Below are 14,015 nucleotides of genomic sequence, written 5' to 3'. Positions count from 1 at the left end.
GGTGGAGGGAGGCTCCAGCCCGTCTCCTGCAGCCTTGGACGGCTGCCCACTGGGGCTGCTGCAGCTGGCGGTGGTGCTACGGTCAGCGGTGAAGGTGGCGGTGCTTGTGGCAGTGCTGTCCGCGGTGCAGGTTCTGGTGCCGCCAGTGGAGGAGGGAGGCACCAGCCCTTCTCCTGCAGCCTCTGAAGGCTGCCCACTGGGGCTGCTGCTGCTGACAGTAGTGGTGCTTGCGGCAGGGCAGGTGGCGGTGCAGGTGGCGGTGCTTGCGCCGGTGCATGCAGCGGGGCTGCTGCCGGTACTGGCCACAGTGCAGGTGGCGGTGCTGGTGGCTGTGCTGGTAGCCACCTGGCCTTCACCTGCAGACTTGGACAGCTGAGGTGCCTTGCCTGGTGTTTTGTGCCCCTTCCTCACCTTGGCAGATGGTGGTGTCACCTTGGGTCTGGCAGCTGGAGTCTTTGTGGTGGCCTTGCTGGGTGGTTGTGGCTCCTTTCCCTTGCTGGATCCTGTCCCCCTCTTCACCTTGCCAGGTGGTGGAATAGTTTGGCCTTGGCAGGGGTTGGTGGCACACTGGCTGGGCTGACGGCTGCCCCCTTTGAGCCTTTGATAGCTGCAGGAACCACAGCGGATGCCGATTCGGTGGTTGAGGTTCTGGGCTGGGTTCTGGCCACCCTGGCCCGTTAGGAAGGACAGGTGGGGAGGGGTAGGGAAAAGGTCAAAATTGGGCAGGAAAAGCTTCTCAGGGACACTGGGGTGGGAAGAGGGAGAAGGTTTGGGAGTGGAGGAAGAGGCAGTGCTTGTAGGAGGTGTCTGTCTGCTGAGTTTGGGTGCAGGTGCATGGGCTGGATACTGTTGTGAGGTGGGTGCCGGTTGGGTGGGTGGGTGCTTGCGTGTGGGTATTTGAGAGGATTGGTCACGGACACACTGGGAGAGGACACAGGGGACGTCTGCATAGATCTGGGGGTGGTGACTGCCAGTGAGGGGTGTGTTGTGATGGGTGTGCTTGTGATGGAGGTAGTGGATGAGGATGTAGTGCATGCAGGTGTGAGTGGAGACGCTACTGGGAAGGAGGTGGAAGATGAAGAGGAGGTGGACACAGTGGAGACAGTGGATGTTGGTGTGTCTGCATTGGGATGGTGCTTGTGTGAGTACCTGTGTGATGAAGTGTGGTGCTTGTGTTTGCCTTAGCCACTTTTGTGTGTTGATTTGGGTGAATGCTGGTCTGAAGGAGTGCTTGGGATAGGCTGGGGTTGAGGGGATTGGGACTGGGTAGAGGATGTTCGAGGGGGAGGCTGGAGACAGGGACAAGGACTGCCATCAGTGCTGAGGCCAGAGCCTGAAGTGCTCTCTGTTGGGCCGCCACGCCAGAGTGAATGCCCTCCAGGTATGCATTTGTTTGTTGCAAATGCCTCTTGACACCCTGGATGGCATTCATAATGGTTGACTGCCCAACAGTGCCCAACAGTGGGTCAATAGCCTCCTCACTGAGGGCAGCAGGGCTGACTGGGGCAGGGCCTCAGGTGCCTGGGGCAAAGGAGATACCCACCCTCCTGAGTGAGCGGGCACGGGAAACATGCTGAGGAGCTGCTGGGAGGGCAGTGCTGGTGGGAGGGTTTCAACTGTACCTGTTGTGGTGGTCACAGAGGTGTCCACCACCGTCAGGGAGCTTCCGTCGGAGGAGGAGTCGCTGTCTGTGGTCTCCCCTCCTGCCCCCCTTGTGGTGCTCACCTCGCCCTCCGTCCCACTGGTGCCCTCGCTGTCGGTGGATTCAGCCTCCAGGCCCATGTGGGATGCAGTGCCTCTGCTCCTCTGCCAGATGATGCTAATGCACACAAGGACAGGGTGACAAAACAAAAATGGGGGGGGAGAAACAGCGGATACACGTGGTCAGTGCCAACAACACTACAACCATTGGCATATACAACACACAGGGAGCAGCCCTATGCACTATGCCATGCACTACCAGTTACTAAAATAATCACCAGCCCATATGGTACAATGCCTAATGCCATTAGCTGCACACCTGAAACCCACAGGACCCTGCCCAGTAGTAGATGCCCACTAACACTATTTGGGTAGAAGTGATATAGAGCCTCCCCAACAAGGGACCTAACCTGCCAGTTCACCCTGGCCTAGGGGCACCCACAGCCCACATTCCCCACCCAGGTACAACCTTAATGCAGGCAAAGTAATGATTCAGAATCTGTACTCACCCCCTTGTGGCTGCTGTGATGCCTTCAAGCGCCCATCCAACTATGGATAGGCCACCGCCAGGATGCGGAACATCAGGGGGGTCAGGGTACGATGGACACCCCTTCTTCGTTGAGAGGCCAGCCCCAGCTGAGCCTCCGCCATCTTCATTGCCCTGCGGCGCAGGTCCTCCCACCGTTTGCGGCAGTGGGTGCTCTGCCTGTCAAAGACCCCCAGGGTCCGCACCTCCTTGGCAATGGCACACCAAATACCCTTTTTCTGGTGGGCGCTGACCTGCATGGAAAACACAGCACAAAAGGGAATTAGTCAACCCTCCGGATCGTTACACTCATGGCCCACCAGATCCCTCCCATCCCCAGACGCACATAAATTGACTACCATACATGCAGCACACTGGCCAGGACCCCTCAGCACCCCCTACATGTGGCTTGCACACACAGCACTCTATACATTCATGGCCCATGCATCATGCTCACAGTGTACTCACCTGTTTGTCTGGAGGACCGTGGAGTAATGTGTACTGGGGTGGGAACCCATCCACCAGTTTCTCCAACTCCTCCGCAGTGAAGTCAGGGGCCCATTCCCCAGACACCTGAGCCATTGTCGCATCCAGACACAGGTCACAGCAGCACTTGCAGTGTAGGTCCTCTCCTGTTGAAGGTCAGGTAGCAAGTGAGTGAATAGATAGAAAATGGCGGTGACGTCCGCGGCGGTGCGTACCATCACCGCCGGTGTACATGGCAATTGGCTCCTGGAACCCATAGGGCCCAGTGTTAACCAATGTGAATTTGCACGGTGGTCATCGACCGCCTACTGCAATGGCATACAATGTCAGCAGAATTACCCCATTTCCACTTGTCCTTCTTCACAGGTCAGGAAGCCGCCATTTCAGAGGGGCACTGGGCATGGCACGTAACTGTATCACAGCAGACATTGGTACAGCAACTGATTCTCGGATTCACATACTGATTCTGTAAATGTAGAAATGCATCATTACTACAATAGATGTGTGATTATGACCCTCTGCTCAACGTTTTCCTCCATAGGCTTCGACCACTGAGGATGAATATGAGATGGAGACATCCTCCAGTGTACAGACGCCCGGTGGACCTTGCAACAATGGAGGACAGACACATTATCATTACATACAGACTTGATAGGGCCACAATCCAAGAACTGTGTGCCCAATTGGAGCCAGACCTGATGTCAGCTATCCGCCAGCCCACAGGTATCCCCCCTCTAGTGCAGATCCTGTCAGTGCTCCATTTCCTGGCAAGTGGTTCCTTCCAAACTACCATGGCCTTGGCATCAGGGATGTCACAGCCAATGTTCTTAAACATGTTGGCCAGAGTGTTGTCTGCCCTACTGAAACACATGCGCAGCTACATTGTATTCCCCCAGGTAGAGGATTTGGCCACAGTGAAGGCTGACTTCTATGCCCTGGGACATATCCCCAACATCATTGGTGCCATTGATGGTACACATGTGGTACTTGTCCCCCCTCGGAGAAATGAACAAATGTTCAGGAACAGAAAAAGCTATCACTCTATGAATGTGCAGATGGTGTGTTTGGCTGACCAGTACATCTCCCATGTGAATGCCAAGTATCCTGGCTCTGTGCATGATGCCTTTATCTTGAGGAATAGCAGCATTACATATGTGATGGCTCAGCTCCAGAGGCACCGGGTGTGGCTAAGAGGTGAGCCCAAGGTCCCCACCCAGTATTAATTGGTATATGGGTATGGGTTTGTCCCTAAGGGTTAGTGTGTGACCAACAGGTATCCCTCGAATATTTGCAGGTGACTCTGGTTACCCCAACCTCTCATGGCTACTGACCCCAGTGAGGAATGCCAGGACAAGGGCAGAGGAACGTTACAACGAGGCACATGGGTGAACAAGGCAGAAAATTGAAAGAACCTTCGGCCTTCTGAAGGCCAGGTTCAGGTGCCTCCATCTGACTGATCCCTGTAGTACTCCCCCAGGAAGGGGTGCCAGATTATCGTTGCATGTTGCACAACCTGGCGTTGAGACGCCAGGTGCCCTTTCTGCAGGGAGATGAGCCTGGAGATGGTCTTGTGGCAGCGGTGGAGCCTGTGGACAATGAGGAAGGGGGCCAGAGGAAGAAGATGTAGACAACAGAAGTAATATAATACAGCATTACTTCCAGTGACACACAGGTAAGACACTGTAACTTCACTTTACTTTTCATTTTTCTGTTGGACATTGTACATGGCAGCCTGATTTCCCTATGTCTATCACCACTTACTGTACCCTTTGGCATCTCCATTTTCAGATCTCTGTGGCCCATTCTGGCTCCTGGTGTTTTTACTGCTGCCCACTAAAGGTCATTCCAATGTAAATGTAACTGTACATATGACTTGCAATGCTTTGATAATGTTATACTAAGACATATTTGAATCATTTGACAGACTCCAGATTTGTATTTGTTCCAAGGGTGTTTATTTAAGTGCTCATAAGTAGAGGGGGATGTGTAATGGGCTGGGGTGATGGTGGAGGAAAGTCCAGGGTAGAGGCCAGTCTCTTGGTATGACAGGTGCATTGTCCAGGGGGGCATAGGAAGTAGAGCAATGGCAGTTTAAGGTGGAATGGGTGACAGAGTGGGACACAAGTGTGACAATCAGGAAGGTCTTATTTCCTGGGGGGGTCTTGGCAGTTTTCTCTGGCTTCTGCCTTGATCACAGGGACCGTTTGCGGGATGGTTCTCCTTCTGCAGGGGGTGGGGTGCTGGTGGACTGTTGTTCCTGTGGCGGGGCCTCCTGTCCACTAGCGCTTGCAGAGGTGGAGGGCTGTTCTTTGGTGTGGCTAGTGTCAGGGGCCTGTTGGTGTGCCACTGCCTCCCTCATGGTGTTGGCCATGTCAGCCAGCACCCCTACAATGGTGACCAGGATGGTGTAGTTGAGTTCGAGATCCTCCCTGATGCCCAGGTACTGTCCCTCCTGCAGCCGCTGGGTTTCCTGCAGTTTGGCCAGTATCTGGCCCATGGTCTCCTGGGAATGGTGGTATGCTCCCAGGATGTTTGTGAGTGCTCAGTGTAGAGTGGTTTCCCTGGGCCTGTCCTCCCCCTGTCGCACAGCAGTCCTCCCAGCTTCCCTGTTGTCCTGTGCCTCTGTCCCCTGAACAGTGTGCCCACTGCCGCTGACCCCAGGTCCCTGATCATCGTGGGTTTGTGGGGTTGCCTGGGGTCCCTGTTGTGGTGGAGATGCTGCTGATTGACTTGTCCTAGGGACATTGGCATGGGCCCGCTGGGTGGGTGCTGTGCTGGTGTTTCCTGAGGGGGGAGGCTCTGTGGTGGTATGGGACTGTCGCAGAGTAACCGACTGTCCGGAGGACCCTGATGGGCCAGGTTAGTCATCCTGATCCAGGCATGCAGAGCTGCTGTCATCACTGTGGGCCTCTTCGGGGGGGACTGGATGTTGCTGGCAACTCCTCTACAGTGACATTGAGGAGGGGTCCTGTGGGGATGCAAATGCAGTGTTATTGTATCTGCATGTGTCATCTTGTGCATGGGTATGCTCCCCTCTATGGATGTTATTCCAAAGGCAGCTTTGGCTTGTGTGAGTTGTGATGTGGTTTGCTAATTGATTGTCACTAGTGTGCATGCTGTGCTGATGGGTGTCCATGAAGGTCTGAGATGGGTGTCCATGCATTGGTGTTGCATGCAGGGCTTGGTATTGGGATGGGTGGGTTGTGATAGTGGGGTATATGTGAGGTGGTGGAGCGATGGTGGTGAGGGTAGGGGTGGTAGTTTGTGATGGCATGCAGGTAGGATGGAGGATATAGTAGTAAAGATTTTACTTACCAGAGTCCAGTCCTCCTGCTACTCCTGCGAGGCCCTTAGGATGCATGATTGCCAAGACTTGCTCCTCCCATGTTGTTGGTTGTAGAGGAGGAGGTGGTGATCCACCTCCAGTTCTCTGTACTGCTACCTGGTGTATTACAACCACAGATCGGACCTTCCCCCGTAGGTCATTCCACCTCTTCCTGATGTCATCCCTTTTTCTGGGGGGCTGTCCCATGGCGTTGACCCTGTCCACATTTCTCTGCCATAGCTCCAACTTCCTAGCAATGGACATCTGCTGCACCTGTGATCCGAACAGCTGTGGCTCTACCCGGATGAGTTCCTCCACCATGACCCTTAGCTCGTCCTCTGAAAACCTGGGGTGTCTTTGGGGTGCCATGGATGGGGTGTGACTGATATGTGTGCGGGTGTGTGGGGTGCTGTGTTTGGGTGTGTGGTGTGAGGTGCGTGGATGGTGTATGGGTGATGGTGTTTTGTGGCTCTGATTGAGTGGGTGCTCCTGGTTTGTCTCTCTCTCTCTCTCTCTGCTATCTTTTTTTTGCTGTAATGGGTTGTGGGTAATGTATGTGTGTGTTTTATAGTGGTGTGGGTATGTGGGTGTGGTGTGTGTCAGGTGTGTGTAGTTTGAATTGTCCAATGTGGTGTAGTTTTGTAAGTGTGTGTGTATTTTGAGCGCAGCAGTGTGTACCACCAATAGTTTACCGTGGTTGAAAGACCGCTGCGGTGATTTGTGGGTCGTGATACTGTGGGCGTATTCCTGTTGGTGTAACGATGTGGGTTTTGGTACCGCCAGTTTATCACTGACCTTTGGTGTGGCAGAGTTGAGTGTGTGTCTGTATAGTGGCAGATTTCTCAGTGTGGGTCCTAATACCCATAGCAGAATACCGCCGCTGGTCACGGTATGTTGGCATTTACTGCCAGGGTTGTAATGAGGGCCTAATTATGGCCAGAATGGTAATACAAAATCCTGCTGACTGGTGAAGTGGGATTTAATATTACTATTCTAGAAATGCCACTTTTTAGAAAGTGAGCATTTCTCTGCACTTAAATCCTTCTGTGCCTTACAATCCACGTCTGAGCTAGGCTGGTTGACAGCTCCCTTGTGCATTTCACCCAGACAATCACAAGCACAGGATGTTCAGTCACACCTGCACACATCTGCATACTGGATGGGTCTTCCTGGGCTGGAAGGGTGGAGGGCCTGACACTTACATTTCAAAGAACAGTGGCCTTCCCTCACACAATGGACTGCCAAACTCCCTACTGAGACCCTGACAGACAGGATTGTATTGAAAGGGGACCTTGTGCACTTCTAAGCCACTCTTTGAATTCTCCCCCACTTCAAAGGCATGTTTGGGTATTTAAACCAGGTCTCTGACCCTACCAACTTTGACACTTCTTGACAAGATACCTACTGGGAAGGAAACTCTGAACCAGAACCTGCAACCTCCTAAGAGAAGCTGCCTGGCTGCCCAAAGGACTCACCTGATTGCTTTGCTGTAAAGGACTGCTGCCTTGTTGTTGCCCTGCTGCCTTGCTGCCCTCTGGCTCTGCTGAGACTTGCTCTCCAAGGGCTTGGATTGACCTTGCCTCCTGTTTCCTGAAGTCTCGTGGCCAAAAAGACTTAGGCCCTCATTATGATATTGGCAGTAAAAGCCACCTACTGTTGCCGCAACAGCCGTCAAAAGACCGTTGCTGCGGCTACCAGCCGTCTGCCATGTTATGACCACAGCTCGATTTCTGCCAGAAGAAGGGCGGAAATCTGGCTGTGGCCATGCCGGTGGATGACCCATAATACGGCCTGGTGGTGCTCTGCTGGTGGATGCTGCTGGTGGCAGCAGCGCCCCCTCCCGTCTCCTGCCGGAGAACCCCCTGACTATAGGTAAGTCGGGTCTCCAACAAGGGAGGAGGTGGAGGGGTGTTGTGTGTGTGTGGGGGTGTATGTTTGTGTGTGTGTGGATGCGGGTGTGTGTTGTGTGATGGATGCAAGTGTGCATGGATGAAGGTGTGAATGCGTGTGTGTTGTGTTTTGTCTGCCTATATATTTGAAAGTGTGTGTGGGTGTGTGTGAGTGGATGTATGAATGCGTAGATGTTTGTGGGAAAGTGTGTGTGTGTGTGTGTGTGTGAAGGGGTGTGAATATAGGGGGTGGGGGGCTTTGGAGAGGTATGGTGGGTGTGGGGGCAATGTGGAGAGGGAGGGGAAAGGGGGAGACCCCTTTCAGTGATAGGGAAGAAATTCCCTGTCACTGATAGTGCCGACCACCATGGTTTTCGTGGTGGTAAGAAGGCCACGAAAACCATGGCGGTAGGCGGGGTCATAATCCTGCAGGCGGAACAGTGACGGCTGCCGGACTGGAGATAGATATCTCCAGCCCGGCAGCTGTCACCGCCATGGTGGTCGGAGTGGTACATTGGTGGGTTGGCGTAAGCCAACCTGCCAATGCCATAATATGGCGGTAGGTACCGCCAGCCTGTTGGTGCTACTTACCGCCATACTATCACCCACTGCCGGGGTCATAATGACCCCCTTAAACTCGGCAAAGAACTCATTGTGCAGCAAAAATCGACACACAGTCTGCCAGAATCAACGCACAACCTGCCCTGCGGTGAGAAAATCACTGCTTCGCCGGACCAGAAAAACGCAGCCCGGCTCCCCGAGTGGAGACCATTGCAGCGCCAGCATTGCGATCGGAACTTTGGTGCATGGCCCACCGGATCAACATATCACCGAGCCAGAACAACGCAGCCCGACTTCCTGCGAGAGGGATCGGCACCACACATGCCTTACAACAGAAATTTCCCTGCATCGCCCACTGGATCGACGCAGCTCCTGTGACTTCATCCTGCATGCCCAGGATTTCTCTGCATTGTCCCCAGGGTGTCCAAATACCCCGCAACCTGAACAGGATACAAGCCTGCCCGCTGGAAATCGACTCAAACCCCTTGTTGAGTGGAAAAGCATTGATGCATTGTCTGTGTGTGCCTGGATAAACCGATGCACACCTCCCCGTTTTCCACGCATCTCCTCCTCTACAGTCCTGTGTGGATAATTTAGATGCAAACCAGGTACTCTGCGTTTACAAGAGACCATTATTGTTTTTAAGAACTAATGGACTTTATTTATCATTACAAAAGTGATATCTCAACTTGTGTTTATCAAATCTTGATCGTTCTGACCTTAACCTACTCAGATAAATATTCAATATTTTTTTTAACCTGTGTGGTGTATTTTTGTGGTGTTTATACTGTGTTATTGCATGATTTATTGCACAAATACGTTACGCATTGCCTTCTAAGCTAAGCCTGATTGCTCAGTGCCAAGCTACCAGAGGGTGGGCACAGGATAATTTGGATTGTGTGTACCTTGTCCTGACTAGAGTGAGGGTCCTTGATTGGACAGGGGGTAACCCGACTGCCAACCAAAGTCCCCATTTTTAACAAGGGAATAATAACACGCAGGCCTATATGCACTGCACACCAGAACAGAAATAGGTTTTGCCAGTGTGAAGGTGAGTGCTAGAGATTCAGATGTGAAATATCTGGGTCTCAATACATCTGTTCATGACCCGCTATGATTCACATTAGACTGGGAAAGAACTCCACATTAATCCCTATGTGGTGATTACAAGTTGATGTACTACATGGTGAAATGTTTTGGCCCTTCGGGACAAGATATAGACCACAATACAGCAAAATTTCACAGAGAACACAGGGAGAACTTCTCATGCTACATTAGAACATTCAAGGTGGTCCTTTGGGGGTATTATAAAGGAAGGTGGTTGGTACCAAGATGGTGCTCCATGCAGAGTTGGTCTTTGGGGAAGTATGCATTAGAGAACTAGAAACTCGAAGTGTAACAGATAGAAATGCATAGATAATCCTGTTGTGAGGAAGGATTATAGAGGGATTCTCATGCATAGATAATCCTGACGTGAGGAAGGATTATAGAGGGATTCTCATGCGGTTATGCCACCTATATTATAAAAAGCGCATGGCGCGTCAACACAAACATGGAGACAAAGCAGAAACCATGCTTGTATGGCTGCTAAGGTCTCAAACTCCCACAGTTCCCATGGGTGCTATATAAACTCATGCTGGGATGTTGGTTAACACACAACACAAAATCAACCAGGTGTTTCACACATACTATTAATGCCCCATATGGGGCACCCATGGAAGCTACCCATGGTACATTGCAACAGTACCTGAAATGGATAGCTCTGCCACTCCTTAACATAAAACAAAGACAGGAGCTGGAGGCCCTGTTCACAATTCATTCATTCTATGAAACAGACAGCACGTGGCATTAATAGTATTGCTCCCTAAACCAGGTCAGGATCCCCTACATGTAGGATCATAACATCTATTGTCACTCCTAAATCTGGACTACAAGGTCTTGGGGAAGGTGTTAGGAACTCCACTGTTGCCCATGAAGCAGACAATGGTACATTCTGACCAAAATGTATTTTTTCCTCAGCAGGAACACTATCCGTAACCTGAGACACCTGTGTGGAGTGATGGACTGGGACAAGTGCTACAACGGCCAGCAATGGATAGCATCACTTGACATCAAAACAACATTCAATACCTTAAGGTGGCCATTTTTGTTTGCATTTCTTGTGAGAATGGTATGGGCCCTGAGTTCCAAAAGTGGATCTCCTTACTATATACTGACCCAAAAGTGCATGTCATTACAGGCGATTTGATTTCTGAACCAATTGCAATATGGAAAGGCACTAAGCAATGGTGCTTGTTATACCCCATAATCATTGCGTTGCCCACTGAATCCTTGGCCTGCCTGTTGAACTTTAAGGGCCCTGACCAGGGGATCAAAAGTGAACACACAACACATAACATATTATCATACACCGATGATGCATACATTTAAGGGCTAACAGAACTAATGTCCCTCTGATGATAGATCTTTTTAATGACTTTGAAGAACACTCAGGGCATGAAATTAATTGGAATCAATCTTGCCTATCCCCACTTATTATAAACCGTGACGAACAGATACCGACCTGACCGTGGATCCAGCTACCATGGTGAATTAAAACAATAGAATACTTAGGAGTAAATGTGTATCATAAAGAGACTGACCTCATTGGAAGCAACTTGGGGAGGGTCCTTGTATTGACAATGTAGTCTCTTCAGTGCTGTGCTCCACTAACGCTGGCACCCATGGGTAGGGTTATGATCTGTAAGACGTTGATTTTGCCCAGGTTCCTATACTTTTTTGTCAACCTACCAATTGCTTTTGGGAACTATGGGAAATACTCATGTCCTTAACATGGGGAACGCAGAGTACTAGTGATGAAATTAGATGCCTTCTTGGAGGAAGGGGGTGTGAGGCTGCCCAATACAAAATGTACTATGCTGCAGCTCAATTGCAGTGGACTACATGCTGGCTGCCCAAGGTACCACTTTAGAAAGTGAGGATATGCTGACTGGCCTAGAAACTATGGCACGCTTATGTTCCTCCTCGGTCCCCTGCCAGTTATCAGGACAGATAAAGGGGGTCATTACAACTTTGGCAGGTGGCTACCGCCGCCCACCAAGCTGTAACCGCCAATGCGGCCGCACTCCCGCGGTGCCCATTTGGACATCCCCGCTGGGCCGGCGGGGATGGGGGCCGCAACATGGGAGCCGGCTCCAAATGGAGCCGGCGGTGTTGCGGCCGTGCGATGGGTGCAGTTGCACCCGTCGCGCTTTTCACTGTCTACATGGCAGACAGTGAAAAGCCGCATGGGGCCCTGTCAGGGGGCCTCGGCACTGCCCATGCCAGTGGCATGGGCAGTGCAGGGGCCCCCAGGGGCCCCACGACTCCCCATACCACCAGCCTTTTCCTGGCGGTTCATACCGCCAGAAAAAGGTTGGCGGTCGGGGACTCGTAATCCCCTTGGCAGCGCTGCAAGCAGTGCTGCCCAGGTGGATTGTCACCGCCGGGGCTACAGTGGCAGTATACCGCCGGCCCCGGCGGTGCGCCCGCGGCGCTTCCGCCGCGGTCGTAATAGGGCAGGAAGCACCGCAAGCCTGTTGGCGGTGCTTCCGTCATTTTAGCCCTGGCGGTCTCGGACCGCCAGGGTCAAAATGACCCCCAATATGCTAATGAGAGCAGTTCGGTCCTGTTAGAAGAAATCTGTCCTTGTAGGCCCCACATTGCCGCTGTTCTCTCCAGACTTACCTGTGTGTACCCTGCCTCAAACCAGGAACCCAAAAATGTCCTTTCAAGCAGATAGCTAGATGGAGGCAGGTATAGAAATGTGGAGGAACCTAGTAGATAATGGACATCTGTGCACCTTCTAAAAAATTACACACATGTATGAATTGGGCCCAAGGCATTTTTTCTGTACGGAGCCATACGTAGGGTGATAAAACAGGCACGGAGTACGATACCTGAAATTCCCACTCCTGCCCAGACCTTGCTGTTGTTTTTGACCCACAGGCAACAGAAGAAGGTTGTAGCATGTATTTATGAGGCAGTACTGCAACACAGGTAACATTCCTTGGAGCAGTTCGAGGAATGGTGAGGGACACAAATGGGATAGGAACAGCACCGGCCCCGTGGGGGGGGGGGGGTGTCAGGGTTTGATGAGAGGGAGGGGTCAATGAATGCCAGATTTCTCTATACTCAGTTTAACAGTTCATCAAATCTACCTCACCCAAAACATGTGGGAGAAATGTACATCCAGCATCAACCTCATGGCCCTTCTCTACTGAACCAATAGTGGATTTCTTTTCTACCACATGATGTGGTTATACCCAATGATTCAGCAATACTGGGAGGAAGTGCTTCAGCATATGGAAACAATAATACATGACCTACTTCACCTGAATCCTGTACACAATCTTACAGATGAGCACCCAATGTACAAAAAGAATAAGCACACATAGTTGGTCATTACAACCCTGACGGTCGGTGTTAAAGCGGCGGTAAGACCGCCAACAGGCCGGCGGTAAAACATTAGCAATTACAACTGTGGCAGAAACCGCCAACACAGACAGCCACTTTAACACTCAGACCGTCACGGCGGTACAAATAATCAGTGCGGCGGTCACCGCCAACAGACAGGCGGGAGACAATGTACCGCCCACACTATTATGACAGGCCAATCCGCATACCTTTTCCGGGGCGGATTCACTGCGGATAAAAACACGGCGGAAACAGGAATCGCAAAGGGAAAACGCCCACCTCTACACACCCCACGAGGAACGAGGACGCCATGGACCCGGAACTCTAAATTCTACCAGCAATAGTATTCCTGCTCCTCTACCAGGAGCACGAACGCCGGCAGCGAAGACCACAGTGAGAACTGCACCTACGACACAGGGGAGGGGGAGGCAAAAAACAGGGACACACACACGCAACACCCCCACCCTCACCCACTACAACACACACACTAATGCATATCAATACATCACGGTTACACCCCCCCAAACCCCCTGGAAGAATGCAAAGACAATAGAAAATGAGTGTAACCATTGTAATATATTAAAAGCAAGTAGGCAGAAATATATATATACACCATGTACATAATATATACCAAGCATAGTAGTCCAGGTAGTGCTCTAAGAAAGTCCGTGGGACACTGGGACCACACGGTATGGGCGAGGCCCACACAAGATCCCCGACCATGACAGAGAGAACACTGCAGGGGCATCAGACAACAACTAAACAGGCACCTCAGGGGGAGGGAAAGGGGGGGCACCTCAGCTGGATGAGTTCACAACGCCAAATCCACGAGGGGGCCACATGCCCACTGTTCCATCCTGGGGAGTGCAAAGCCACAGTCTCTCAATTCTCTACAGTGGGTGGGTTACCCACTGTTCAATCCTGGGGAGTGCAAAGCCACAGTCTCTCAAATCTCTACAGTGGATGGGTTGCCCACTGTTCAATCCTGGGGAGTGCAAAGCCACAGACTCTCAAGTCTCTACAGTGGGTGGTTTGCCCACTGTTCAATCCTGGGGAGTGCAAAGCCACAGTC

The sequence above is a fragment of the Pleurodeles waltl genome, chromosome 2_2, assembly GCF_031143425.1.
Source record: "Pleurodeles waltl isolate 20211129_DDA chromosome 2_2, aPleWal1.hap1.20221129, whole genome shotgun sequence".
In the NCBI taxonomy this organism is placed as follows: Eukaryota; Metazoa; Chordata; class Amphibia; order Caudata; family Salamandridae; genus Pleurodeles; species Pleurodeles waltl.
This window is presented reverse-complemented; position numbering follows the sequence as displayed.